Source organism: Lissotriton vulgaris, chromosome 10 (assembly GCF_964263255.1).
Source record: "Lissotriton vulgaris chromosome 10, aLisVul1.2, whole genome shotgun sequence".
NCBI lineage: Eukaryota > Metazoa > Chordata > Amphibia > Caudata > Salamandridae > Lissotriton > Lissotriton vulgaris.
In genome coordinates this window covers 717982769-717995929 of record NC_141698.1, presented here as the reverse complement: position 1 = coordinate 717995929, position 13161 = coordinate 717982769, and positions in this window count along the sequence as shown.

Here is a 13161-nt window from a genome sequence, read left to right as displayed (position 1 = left end):
GAACCTGTTTTATAAATGTCATGGTTTTGTTACGAATTTGATAGTAGCGAACCGTAACTAGTGAGTACGGCCAGTATGAGTGATTTCGCTATGTTAGAGCGATGGATTCACTACGTATTTAGGGATTTCGTTCTGAAGCCTCGGGTTCCATTTTGTGCATGGCAGCCATTTTGTGGTTGCCCTCACATAGGCCGATGACTACGGCCGAATGAGTCTTTAGTACACGTACACGTTAGCTCGAGTTTGTGCTGACTTCTAGATGACCCGAGTGAACTGACCTCATTGCCTGAAGCTGACCTTGCTAAGCCAGTTCTTGCCCGATAGCTGATCAAGATTGAGGATCAAAGCACAGGACAATGTAAAGTTTGGTATGCACAGACACCCCTTATCCTGCTCCTTATCTGTTTCTGTTCCTTCTTTTATGACTTCTTTATGATATGGGTTGTGGTATATTATTATTGGCTTGTCCGGCCTGTTCGAGAAGGAATGTTGGGCTTTCCTGTGTAATTAATGGGGGGCTGGACAACTGAAAAGTGGGTTTGCCGTCATGCGATACCTTTTGCAATAATGCCTGTGATTGGACAAATTGTAAATAGTGGGTGTTTGTCCGGAATGTGATTTTTGGCATAAAAGATTATGTCTCGCCATACGAATTTGAGCAGTCTCTGACGAATATACCTTTGTTGTACTTCGTGGACTTCTGTTTCTGGTTGCAGCCAATAAATAAGATCTTTGACGCCACCAAGAAGTATCCCGTGTCTCTGTAATTCTAAGACAGGTGAACCCGAAGACTTTGGGCGTGCCCCTGGCGCCGCTGGGTTCTAAAACCCGGTTCTTCAGCATGAAGGATAGAATTCCCAGCTGTACTTTTCCTATGCAGCTTAGTATTTAACTGATTATCAGAGATTAAAATCTCAACATCAAGAAAAAAGACAGAGGTCTTGCTGATGTGGCTGGTAAATTTCAAATTTAGGTTATTGACTTTCAAATATTCAATGCAATCACGGGCATCACTTTCAGTTCCTTGCCGTATGATTAACAAATCATCAATGTACCTATACCGACGAACGATAATATTATTCATGACTTCATTACATGTGGGCGTGAGGACCTGTTTCTCCCATAGCCCCATATGCAAACAAGCATATCTAGGGGAGAAACAGGCCTCCATTTCCATGACCCTGATTTGTTGGTACACCTGCTTCGAAAACAAGAAATAATAATTCTCTACGCACATAGTGATAATCGCCATCAACATTTTGTTATGCTCAGAATGCATGCTTTAACTGCACTGCAAGTCACTTTCGAACCATGTTGTTGGCGCTGTACAGTCTGCCTCCAGCCTCCCCTTTCTGCCTCTCTCAACGCTGCTTGCTCTGACACTGATTGTTGCTTCAAGGACGCCGCGTCTCCTGCTGCTAGGAGGCTCCGCCTCTGCCAATCACAGCCTTGGGGCTGGAGAAGGGGCGTGGACTGGGTCAATAACAAACCTTTGTTTGTTCCCAGCCCTGCTGCTGCCAGGCTGGTGGGCGACCTCCCTTTCTCCTGCTGGTGCCAACCTTTCAAGTGAAGCCACCCTAAATAATACAACTTACTCTTGCCTTCGCACCTCACTACTGCTGATATTTAAAACCCTGCAAAATTCCAACTTCACTACTTCAGGACTAGTATATATATATATATATATATATATATATATATATATATATATATATATATATTACCTACTGGCGGTCGCCAGTAGGTATATATAGTTAGGATTTTTTCTCTATGGAACTTTTGAAAATTCTATGCCTAATAACTTTGGCGTTTGTGGACGGAATCGGCTGAAATTTTCAGGAAAATGGCACATTTTGTTTCTGAGCAGCCCCTGAAAATTTGGGGGGGTTCCGTCAAGGGGGGGCCGAGAAAAAAGGGGGGTCCCAAAACGCGTTTTTCCCATTCATTTTTCCATAGGGCCTTTGGCCTCACTTTTAGCTCGAACGGCTGAATGGATTTACACGAAACTTGGCAAAATTCTAGGGACTGTTAGCCCGATGTGCCTTTGCTGGGTCTCAATATATGTGCTCCAGTGGATTTTGAGAAATTAACGTTTAAAAAAACAGATATATCTGTGACAGCGTCCCAGATAGCGCACCAGATCGCGTACTTTTCGCGTAACGGAGCTTTGCATAGCGAAGCTGATTGGCTCTCCGGTGTCTGTCAACATTCTAAACAGTCCGGTGCGGCCGCCATCTTGTCTCTCGGTAGGATCGAGAGACAAGAGGAGGAGAAAAACGAAGGGGGAATTTAATGAAAGGGGGCAAGGTAGATCCTTCTTGACCCCCTAGGAATGATGTTGGGGTTATTAAAGGGTCCCGTGGGGCAAATAATAAAAATTGGATTTTTCGCGGTAGAAGCGCTTCTCGGTTCGCGAACCGGGTCGCAAACTGGTAGCGAAACGTGAATTCGCCATTTTGTGTTTCGATTTAATTAAATTACTAGGTATAAGGGGGTACGGGAGACGTATCCTGACCCCTTATGTTTTCTGAGGGTGGCTGAGGAGGCTCATATATGTTGATACATGTCTTCCAGCGGCTGTGCGGGGGCTTTTTTTTTTTTTGCTGCGTGACGTCTGTTAACGTTTGATTTGATGGAAATCAGGAACTGTTGACAGCCATTTGGTCACTGCGAGTTAATATTTTGTTAAAAATAATTGTTATAAATTATTCCTTATTGATAAACATTGTTTGCGCCATCTTGCCTTTTTTGCAATGCCACACTTTTGTTGAGCACTGCAGCCATTTTAGATGCCTTGACCAGACCTACTCTCTGCACGCCGCCGATCCTCAGCATGGCTCCCCACCCTCGCAAGCATCTCCCCCACGCACTGGTCACCCCCGCTCTCTCTCTCATGCATGGGCCAGAAACCTCCTCCCATCTGCGCTGTTCGTGAGCGTTTTTTTTTTTTGCTGCGTGCACCCCCGCTCTCTCTCTCATGCATGGGCCAGAAACCTCCTCCCATCTGCGCTGTTCGTGAGCGTTTTTTTTTTTTGCTGCGTGACGTCTGTTAACGTTCGATTCGATGGAAATCAGGAACTGTTGACCGCTATTTTGTCACTGCGATTAAATATTTTGTTAAAAATAATTGTTATAAATTAATCCTTATTGATAAACATTGTCTGCGCCATCTTGCCTTTTTTGCAATGCCACACTTTTGTTGAGCACGGCAGCCATTTTAGATGCCTTGACCAGACCCACTCTCTGCACGCCGCTGATCCTCAGCATGGCTTCCCACCCTCGCAAGCATCTCCCCCACGCACTGGTCACCCCCGCTCTCTCTCTCATGTATGGCCCAGAAACCTCCTCCCATCTGCGCTGTTCTTCTCTGAGAATCACACCCTGTGCCCGCCCGACACCTCCCTTTAACCCTATTCACTACCGCACCCTCTGACACTCCTCTTCCTCTGTGTCCGATTGTCCAGGCCGGTCCCAGGCTATCACCTAGTCCTGCAGGTGTAGTTTATGGCCCCAGCTGTAGAGAATCACCCCTCTTCAAAGGAGTTACAGTAGATCAAGGCCCCCACCTCATGAGATCCGTCACACCACACGCGTTCCTACTATCTGATAACCATCCTGTATTGTGCTTGGGGAGGGGATTCTCACTGTGAGGGTGTGTGGGTCCGAGCCTGAAGCGGAAGATTCCAGGGATGCCTTTTTGTACATCAAAGTCTTCACAATTATGTGTCACATTAAAAATATATAGCACTCCAAAAAAGTTGTAGGATTATAACACTTTAATAACTTATAAATATGTACAACGCAACAAAAACAGTAAATACATTTAAACATTTTTTTAAAAAAGAAGCAACAATGGTCAGTAGCTGTGTTTTGTGCGAATAGTCCCAAGGCAGCACAGCGTGCTGAGTTCTGGACGGCACCCAGGTGATGTTACCTGGGTGCCGCACTGGTTTTTGGTATCCTACAATGCAGCTCCGAAAAATGGCGAGGGGCGTCCCGGGTGGTGCGGGGGGAGGCCTCGTCAGTAGCGGTCTGTTGTGCGAATAGTCCCAAGGCAGCAGAACGCGCTGAGATGTGGATGGCAACCAGGTGATGTCCAGTAAGTTGCCGCACTGGTTTTGGCATCCTACAATGCTGCTCGGAAAAATGGCGTGGGGCGCCCCGGCGGGGGGTGGGGGGGTTGGCGGCGTGAACGGGCCTCCCCAGGTGGAGGCTCGTCTGCTGTACTGGGGCGCCCCTTTACCGTTTCAGTTGCCATTCCGCCCGCTTTTGCTACACTGTGCCTCATCCTCCATTCAGCTGGTTATCGCCCGCTCTTGCGGCTACAGCGTCTCGCTCACCATGTAGTTGAGTTGCGCCCACTCTTGCGGTGCAGCGATAGGCGGCTGCTACAGGACTCTTAAAATGGCGGACGGCTCTTCGGATTTGGGCCTGGTCCACTAAAATGGCCCTGGGACACCTTGGAACTCGGACGCTTGTCTGCTAGGGCTTGGGCCCCATTCTCGAAAGCGTCCCCTGAGCCTTGAAGATTCTACAAAAGTCTTGGGGGCCCCCGACTCCCGCAGGCTTCTGGTGGGGAGCGGCTGCCATGATTGCTCGTGGAATGGCCACGACTGAGCTACGAGATGGTGGTGCTCTCATGCTGACGCCAGCTTCAGTCTGAAACATCCAGAAACACTGTAGACTACCAGGCAACTATGGCAACTGAAACGGTAAAGGGGCGCCCCACTACAGCGTGTCTTCAGGTCAAACGGATTGTGGGACAAGGTCCAGAATGGAAGAGTCATCAAAAGGCAAAAAGTTCCGCCGGACCCCGGGAGCCGGCCGCCTATGTCGGGGGCGATCTTAGGCCACACCAGGGCAACACGACTTGGGGAGGGGGCAGGAGCCAAGCGCCCCCTCCCAGTCCGCGCCACCACACCGTATGTTGAAAATCTGAAGCTATCGTTCTACAAACTCTCAACCAGCCTTGGATGGAAAAATCTTGATGAATGTACAAACTGAAAACCAGTTTTTGTCTGCATAGCATCAGCAGCAACGCTTGCTATCAGAGTGCATGAGTCTCATGCTCGATCGATTGAGCTAGCCGGATCAGGCAACAAAAAGTATAAAATAGTTATGTAAATAGTTATTTAATAAAATGTTTTACCCTGTTACTTTGCTGGTGTGTTGTATATATTTATAATATTTGCATAGAGTTTATCGTTATTTTGAGCGGGGTGGGTGGCGGAGCCAAGCTGTCTTGCAGCCCTCATGGTGTGGAGCTCAGTTCATCTCACTATTTTCGTATTTCTCAAGAAGGGTTGTTCCTAATGTTTTTATTTTAGCGAGGTCAAAAAGAGATCCCATTAGTGGCCTACTGATTTTGCTCGATTACTTTTATTTTTTTACACGATTTTTCACTATCTGCAAAGACTAAACAGGGTATTGCAACTTTGTGCTTGTTTGTAAATAGAGAATGAACCAAAGAGAATCAATTGTAAAACAGTAAATGCTTGGATAACAATCAATCATATGGAGAGACAAGCAGGCACGACGGATTACAATGGGGGTAAAGGCCTGCGTTAACTACCCTTCACTATCTGCAAAGAGAGAGTACTACTAAGAGAAAAGAGGGGAGGGGGGGGCAGCGTTCAAAGCACATCAGCGTGCATAAACACGAAAAGGTTTTTACCTATCACGTACTTGACATTTGACAGCTTTTGATATTTGCTATTAAAAAACCATTGAAATTCACTGAAAAAACCATAGGTTTTAGCCCATACATAGTTAGGGATTAGCATTTACAAAACCTTAATTTACTCGCACAAAACCATAGAAATTCGCATATATAGTTAGATGCAATAACTATATATCGCGCACCCGCAACCCACTGCTGATGATGTCACATATTACATCATTCATGACATGGTCAGTGACATCACTGATGACATCACTGATGACATCTCAAATGACATCATTCATGACATGGTCAGTGACATCACTGATGACATCACTGATGATATTTCAAATGACATCACTTGTAAAATCACTGATAACATCTCATTTGTCATTACTGATCACATCACTGATGATATCATTCATGTGATAATACGATCAACCTCTTCAGACTCTAATATAACCTTAGATCCGCGAGCAGCGGATTTTATGGCTTGCTCGCACTGTTCGCGTGAGTTCGCGGCTTCCCAGTTCAACTTCGCGCCCCGCGAATAAGCGCTAAATTGCAGAAATACGATCTTAGCAAAACTGAAACTACTTACCAGGTTCAAAAGTTCAAGCTCATCATTAGTAGCCATTTCCTGTAGTGCTTCCTGAGGGGCCCCTCCAGAGTTCAGTTGCCTACTTGCAACTATTATCTGACCCTGCTCTGACCCTCAGAATAGTTACACAAAGGTCCTGAATTACAGCTAAGGCAGACAAGCAGGAGCCAGGCTGGAAGTTCAAATCCAGTGACACATTAATCAGCCCCTAATTCATTATTGTCAGTTGGGGCAGGGCAGGTGTTGTAACTAATTTTGCAACAATGAAAGCACTTAGCAAGTGCAAAAGATCACTAATCAGGAAGCACTAAGGAAGCAGGTGCCAGCTAAAAAAATATTCTGTGACACATTAATCAGCCCCAAATTAATTCAGGTCACTTGAGGCAGGGAAGGTGTGCTTTGCTTTGCCAAAATAATGTACACTGGACAACCAGAGGGTGCTGTGATGAAACAGAGGGTGGCATGGGTGGGCCAGAGGGTGGCATGAGTAGTCAGAGAACTGCTGCTAGCACTGCACAGCTGCCCCCAGAACTGAACTAGACTTTGTTACTCTCCTAGAGAGCATGGACGGGAGCACGTTTGCCCACCGACCTTTTGGTATTTCGCATGTTTGCGTTGTTCATTGGCTAACTGTTTTATTGGCCATGTTGATTGCCTATTTTCCCCCTTTACAGTATTGCATTGGTGTGCGGAACAGTCAATATTTCTTACGAACAGTGGGCGGGCTGGAGGTGGGGCGGGGAGGCCGCTCTGGGGAGACCGTTAATATACTGCAATGTCTGTGATCAATATATGCACATGGAATGTGAGAGGGATGCACACACCGTCCAGGCGGTACCAAATATACTCATACCTCAAACGCCACAACGTGCAAATTGCCCTTTTACAGGAAACGCACCTCTGCGAAACAGAAGTTACCACTTTGCGCCGCAGGTGGAGAGGTCACCTTTATGCCACACGTCACTCCTCCTATGCTAGGGGGGCGCTGGTGTGGATACGCCCGGGCACCCCATGGATAGCGCAGGACACCTTGGTAGACCCTGGGGGGAGGCATGTAGCAGTCCGAGGCAGGATTGACGGGAACCCTATAGTGTTAGCCTCGATCTATGCACCCAATACGGGGACACAAGATTTCTTAACACAGCTATCTAACACCCTGGCACCATGGCATGGCATACAGTGGATACTGGGCGGGGACTATAATTGCACACTGGACCCTTCACTGGATCGCTCCCGTCCACCACTGCCCAATTCCCCTGCTCATCACGCAGCGCGAGCCCTCCTGGACTGGTCCGTGCAATGGGACCTGCAGGATGCGTGGCGCAGCCACAACCCAGGCACCAGGACCTACTCCTTCCACTCAGGGGCACACGACTTACATGTACGCCTAGATAGATACATGGTCTCTAGAGATCTGCTGCCGGCGATCAGAGACACACAATACTTGGGCCGCACACATTCGGACCACAATCCACACCTCATGACAATCACCTGGGAACAACCGAGACCACCAATCCCCACCTGGAGACTACAACCAGACCTTTTGCTTGACGGCGCATTCAGAACCTCGATAGGGGCGCAAACAGCACAACACTTCGAAGATAATAATAACACTGCTTCCACACCCCAGCTAGAGTGGGACGCGTTCAAAGTAGTACTAAGGGGGCTATGCCTCGGCACCCAGGCACACACCCGCCGACAGCTGGAGGCGGACCTGAAGCGGTTGGAAGGGGATTTGCTGCAAAAAGAACAGGAAGCGGCAGGAGGGGATAGTGTGGGGCTGCTCGAGGCGAGGACGGAACACGACAGAATGATAGGCAGACTGAAACAGGTTAACTTCACTGCACACTCGGCACGCACACACCGCTACGGCGACAAGCCAGGCAAACTGTTGGCCTGGCTGATACGACGAGAAGACCGCTCTGCCCCAGTGACGGCCATAAGCCCGACCGCAGACACAGTGGTGTATACCCAGGCGGACATACATGCTGCCTTCGTGACACACTATAAGACATTATACCGGTCACAAATGGGCGACCCACGACCAGACATCCAAGCTTACCTAGAGGAAATCACGCTCCCCACCCCAACTGACACCCAACGAGACGATCTTGGATCGCCGTTGATGGCGGAAGAACTGCGCGATGCCATATTTGCCCTCTCAAATGGGAAAACCCCTGGCCCGGATGGGCTGCCCGTAGAATATTACAAAGCATACTCAGACATCCTCATCCCTGAGCTGCTCAGAACATATTCTGCAGCTCTAGACAGCTCATCCTTACCAGCGTCCATGAACGAAGCAATGTTGGTATCGCTTCTCAAACCAGGTAGGGAAGAGACACTCCTCGGGTCATACCGACCGCTAGCCCTACTCAACACGGACTACAAGATCCTGGCATCAGCACTGGCCCGCAGACTGGCGGCCTTGGTGCCGGCCCTAGTACACAAAGACCAAAATGGGTTTGTCCCAACAAGATGCACCTCCCACAATATACGGAGGCTGTTCAGAGTACAGGAGTATGCAGTCCAGGCGTGGCCGAGATCGGGTTGCCTAGTGCTGGACCTAGAGAAGGCGTTCGACTCCGTCGAATGGCCCTATCTAGTGGCAGTGCTACGTAAGTTTGACTTAGGAGATGACTTCATAGAACTGGTGGGCATGCTATATGGGAAGCCTGAGGTTAGAGTGCGCACTGGGAAATTGATATCCGAGCCCATCACTGTCAGAAGGGGCACCAGACAAGGCTGCCCACTTTCCCCATTATTATTTTCCCTGGCGATCGAGCCCCTAGCTGAACGGCTGCGCATCAGTGGAGCACGCTGGGGCATCCCGCTAGCTGACGGCACACATGTCGTGTCGCTATATGCGGACGATTTGCTTTTGTACATCAAAGACCTAAACAATGTGCCGCTGGAACTGTCGGACATTTTCCGAACGTTCGAATTAATGTCAGGCCTCAAGGTCAACTGGGCTAAATCGGGGGCATACTCGTTCACTCCTGACGACCCGGACCCTGTACTTTACATCAATAATGAACGACTTCCATGGTATCAAACCACGTTCAAGTACCTGGGTATACACGTGTATAGGACCCCCCCAGACATTTTGGACGGCAATCTAACGCGGGCCATAACGTCTGTCAGAACACAGATCGCCTTCTGGAAAACCCTCCCCATCAATGTGCCAAGCAGAGCGACCTTAACGAAAATGATAATACTCCCCAGGCTCCTGTACTATTTTGCCAACCTCCCACTATACATCCCTGTCCGTATATTCAGGGAACTGGAGTCCATGCTCAGAGATCTGATCTGGAACACAGGCAGACCGAGGGTAGCACTGACGAAACTATACAACCCGGTCACTGAAGGCGGCATGGCAGTCCCGAACCTGGAGCTCTATTATCTTGCCGCACAGGTGCAATGGGCGGTGGCCTGGATCTCGGGCAGGGATCTCGAGGACACGGCTACGGCCACAGACATCCTCTCCCCACTGCAGATACTTACCCTATTCCACCCGCTGACGAGCCCTAGGAAACACTCGCAACTGCATGTAGCTGTGGCCACGAAATGCTATGATAGATGTTTACGTCTCACTAGAACCACCATACCTTACGCGCCAGCGTTGCCACTCCTGGGTACCCCCAAGGCCACGTCAGTCGTGACGGAGGCGGCACTGGAACAGTGGACACGTGCAGGCATAGAAACAATGACGGACTTGTACGCAGATGGCGCTCTACTCCCCTTCGAGACGCTGGCTGCTGACACGGGGCTGCCTGCGGGACAATTCCTGCAACATGCCTCAATAATGAGGACGCTCTCGCAGAAATGGGGGACCATCGCTGACGAACCGCCCACGCACCAGCTAATCCAGTGCATGCACGTGATGGGCAACGGGACGCATGCGGTGCACTGGCTGACACAGGCGCTGCTCTCGCACACACAAATCACATTGCAACCCCTACGGGATAAATGGGCGGCAGACAGAGGGAAGGCATGGACAGACAAGGAATGGGCGGTGATACTTTCAGGTCCCCGCAACATTCCCCGTAATGCACGCTTCACACAGATCCAATTCTATGTCCTGCACCGTGCATATCTATCCCCGGACAAGATAAACTCATATTTCCCGGGCACAGAGGCCAAATGCCCGAGATGTGACACGGAGGGAGCAGACCTCCTCCATATGCTGTGGCAATGTCCCCTGCTTCAAACATACTGGCAGTCGATACTAACTCTACTGAAGCACTGTACGGCGATGCGGATCCCATTCTCGTGGGAAGCATGCCTGCTGGGCCTCTTCCATAGGACCAAGCTAAACAGGGTACCTTCCCGCTTCTGGGATCTTGGCCTTATTACGGCAAAAAGACTCATCACAAAGCACTGGAAGCGGGCGGCACCACCCGCGATGGAACACTGGCACGCTTCACTAGACAACTGGGCGAAAGCGGAGAGTATATCCCTACATAATGAGGAGACGGCGGGACTGCGTAAATACCCCATAGCGACACTCTGGGACGACATGCTCCGCTCCTTCCATAGTGGGCTCCAGACACCAGAGACTCCTGAGGGGCAAACACCCCCGGACGGGGAACACAGAGATGACCACCACGCTCCAGACGCAGCGGACAACAGACATAACGCCCACACACCTGACACCTAGACTCCCCCTCTTTCCCCCCCCTGCCCCACCAGCGCGCCACAACCGCGGCCACCCTCCAGCATCGACATAGTAGCTACCGGATTTGCCAAAGCAGACACGAACCGCACTACCACTGGATCCCCCTCTCCCTCCTTGCCCCCCCCCATCGTAGTTCCTGCTGCCCGTCACACCACACGCCACATGACCCCAAGTTCGATATCCTTTTCCCCTTACGCTTTTATTGATTTTGTTCACAAAACGAGCTGCAACAACAGAGACAGTATGATCACGCAATGTTTGAAAGTTGATTTTATCCGCGCACTGCTGCAATGTACTTTACAAATTGCTCCACGATCTATGTATGTATGTATGCATTTCTTTAACTACTGTACCTTAGTACATCAAGACTCTGTATGACATATGCTTGACTTTTTTTCCTGTGCACTCATTAAAAGATATATTTAAAAAAAAAAAATGAGTAGTCAGAGAGTGGCAGTGGTGACAGAGAGTGGCAGTGATGAAGAAGAGTGTCCCAAACAGGCTGGGCACGTAGAAACAACAAGTTCGCAAAACTTGCGACCCGACAGGTAAGTTCGCGTTTGCGAAATTGTACAAAGCCCTCGCGAACTGGCAGAAACCCGCGCGAACACAAAAAAAAAATCCGCAAATTCGCGAGAATTCGCGGATTTTGCGGATTGTGAGTTTGCAAATCCGCAAAATTTGCGAACGCGAGATTCGCAAAATTCGCCCATGCTTAACAATGATCCATACAGCCACTCACACATTCACTGGCTCTTATGCACAGTTATTTATATATGTCAACTCTTACATGTACTGTGTTTTACATATGTACTTACTTTGACATGTAGCACTGAGAAATCCAATCACTCACCAATACACTCCTGCACACAGTCAATCGCCCATACAGCTGTTTCCACATGCACTTTTGAACCCATACATCTACTGAATCAACTGCTCACACATCTATGCACAGAGTCACACACCTCTCAGCCACCCCCACACACACACTCAGTCTCCCATACAAATATTTGGGCAACCAATCAATAACCCATATAGTTACTCATATAGCTACTGATCAACAAATGCAGCAGTTTACAGAACTACGTAATAATGATGCACAAATTAAGACAGTTTAGTCACTAACCCATGCACTCAGTGAGACACATTTAATCATTCTCTCATACAGTCAGTCATGCACCTACTAAATCCTTCATCCAAACATTTATACATCCACTCATTCTTCAATATGTAAGACATATTTTAACTTTACAGAAACATACAGTCACTGGATGTTGTCATTTGAGATGTCATCAGTGATGTCATTTGAGATGTCATCAGTGATGTCATCAGTGATGTCACTGACCATGTCATGAATGATGTAATATGTGACATCATCAGCAGTGGGTTGCGGGTGCGCGATATATAGTTATTGCATCTAACTATATATGCGAATTTCTATGGTTTTGTGCGAGTAAATTAAGGTTTTGTAAATGCTAATCCCTAACTATATATGGGCTAAAACCTATGGTTTTTTCAGTGAATATATATATATATATATATATATATATATATATTCAATGAAAAAACCATAGGTTATAGGCCATATATAGTTAGGAATTAGCATTTACAAAACCTTATTTTACTCGCATAAAACCATTGAAATTCCATATATAGTTAGCTAACTATAAGCGCTAACTATATATCGCGCACCCGCAATCCACTGCTGATGATGTCACATATTACATCATTCATGACATGGTCAGTGACATCACTGATGACATCACTGATTACAACATCCAGTGACTGTATGTTTCTGTAAAGTTAAAATATGTTTCACATATTGAAGAATGAGTGGATGTATAAGTGTCTGGATGAAGAATTTAGTAGGTGCATGACTGACTGTATGAGTGAGTGATTAAATGTGTCTCACTGAGTACATGGGTTAGTGACTAAACTGTCTTAATTCGTGCATCAGTATGTTTGTTGTTGTGTAAGCTGCTGCATGTGTTGATCAGTAGCTATAAGAGTAGCCATATGGGTTATTGATTGGTTGCCCAAATATTTGAATGGGAGGCTGAGTGTGTGTGTGGGTGGCTGGGAGGTGCGTGACTCTGTGCATAGATGTGTAAGCAGTTGATTCACTAGGAGTATGAGTTCAAGAGTGCATGTGGAAACAGCTATATGAGCGGTTGACTGTGCATGGGTGTGTTGGTGAGTGAATGGATTTCTCATTGCTACATGTGC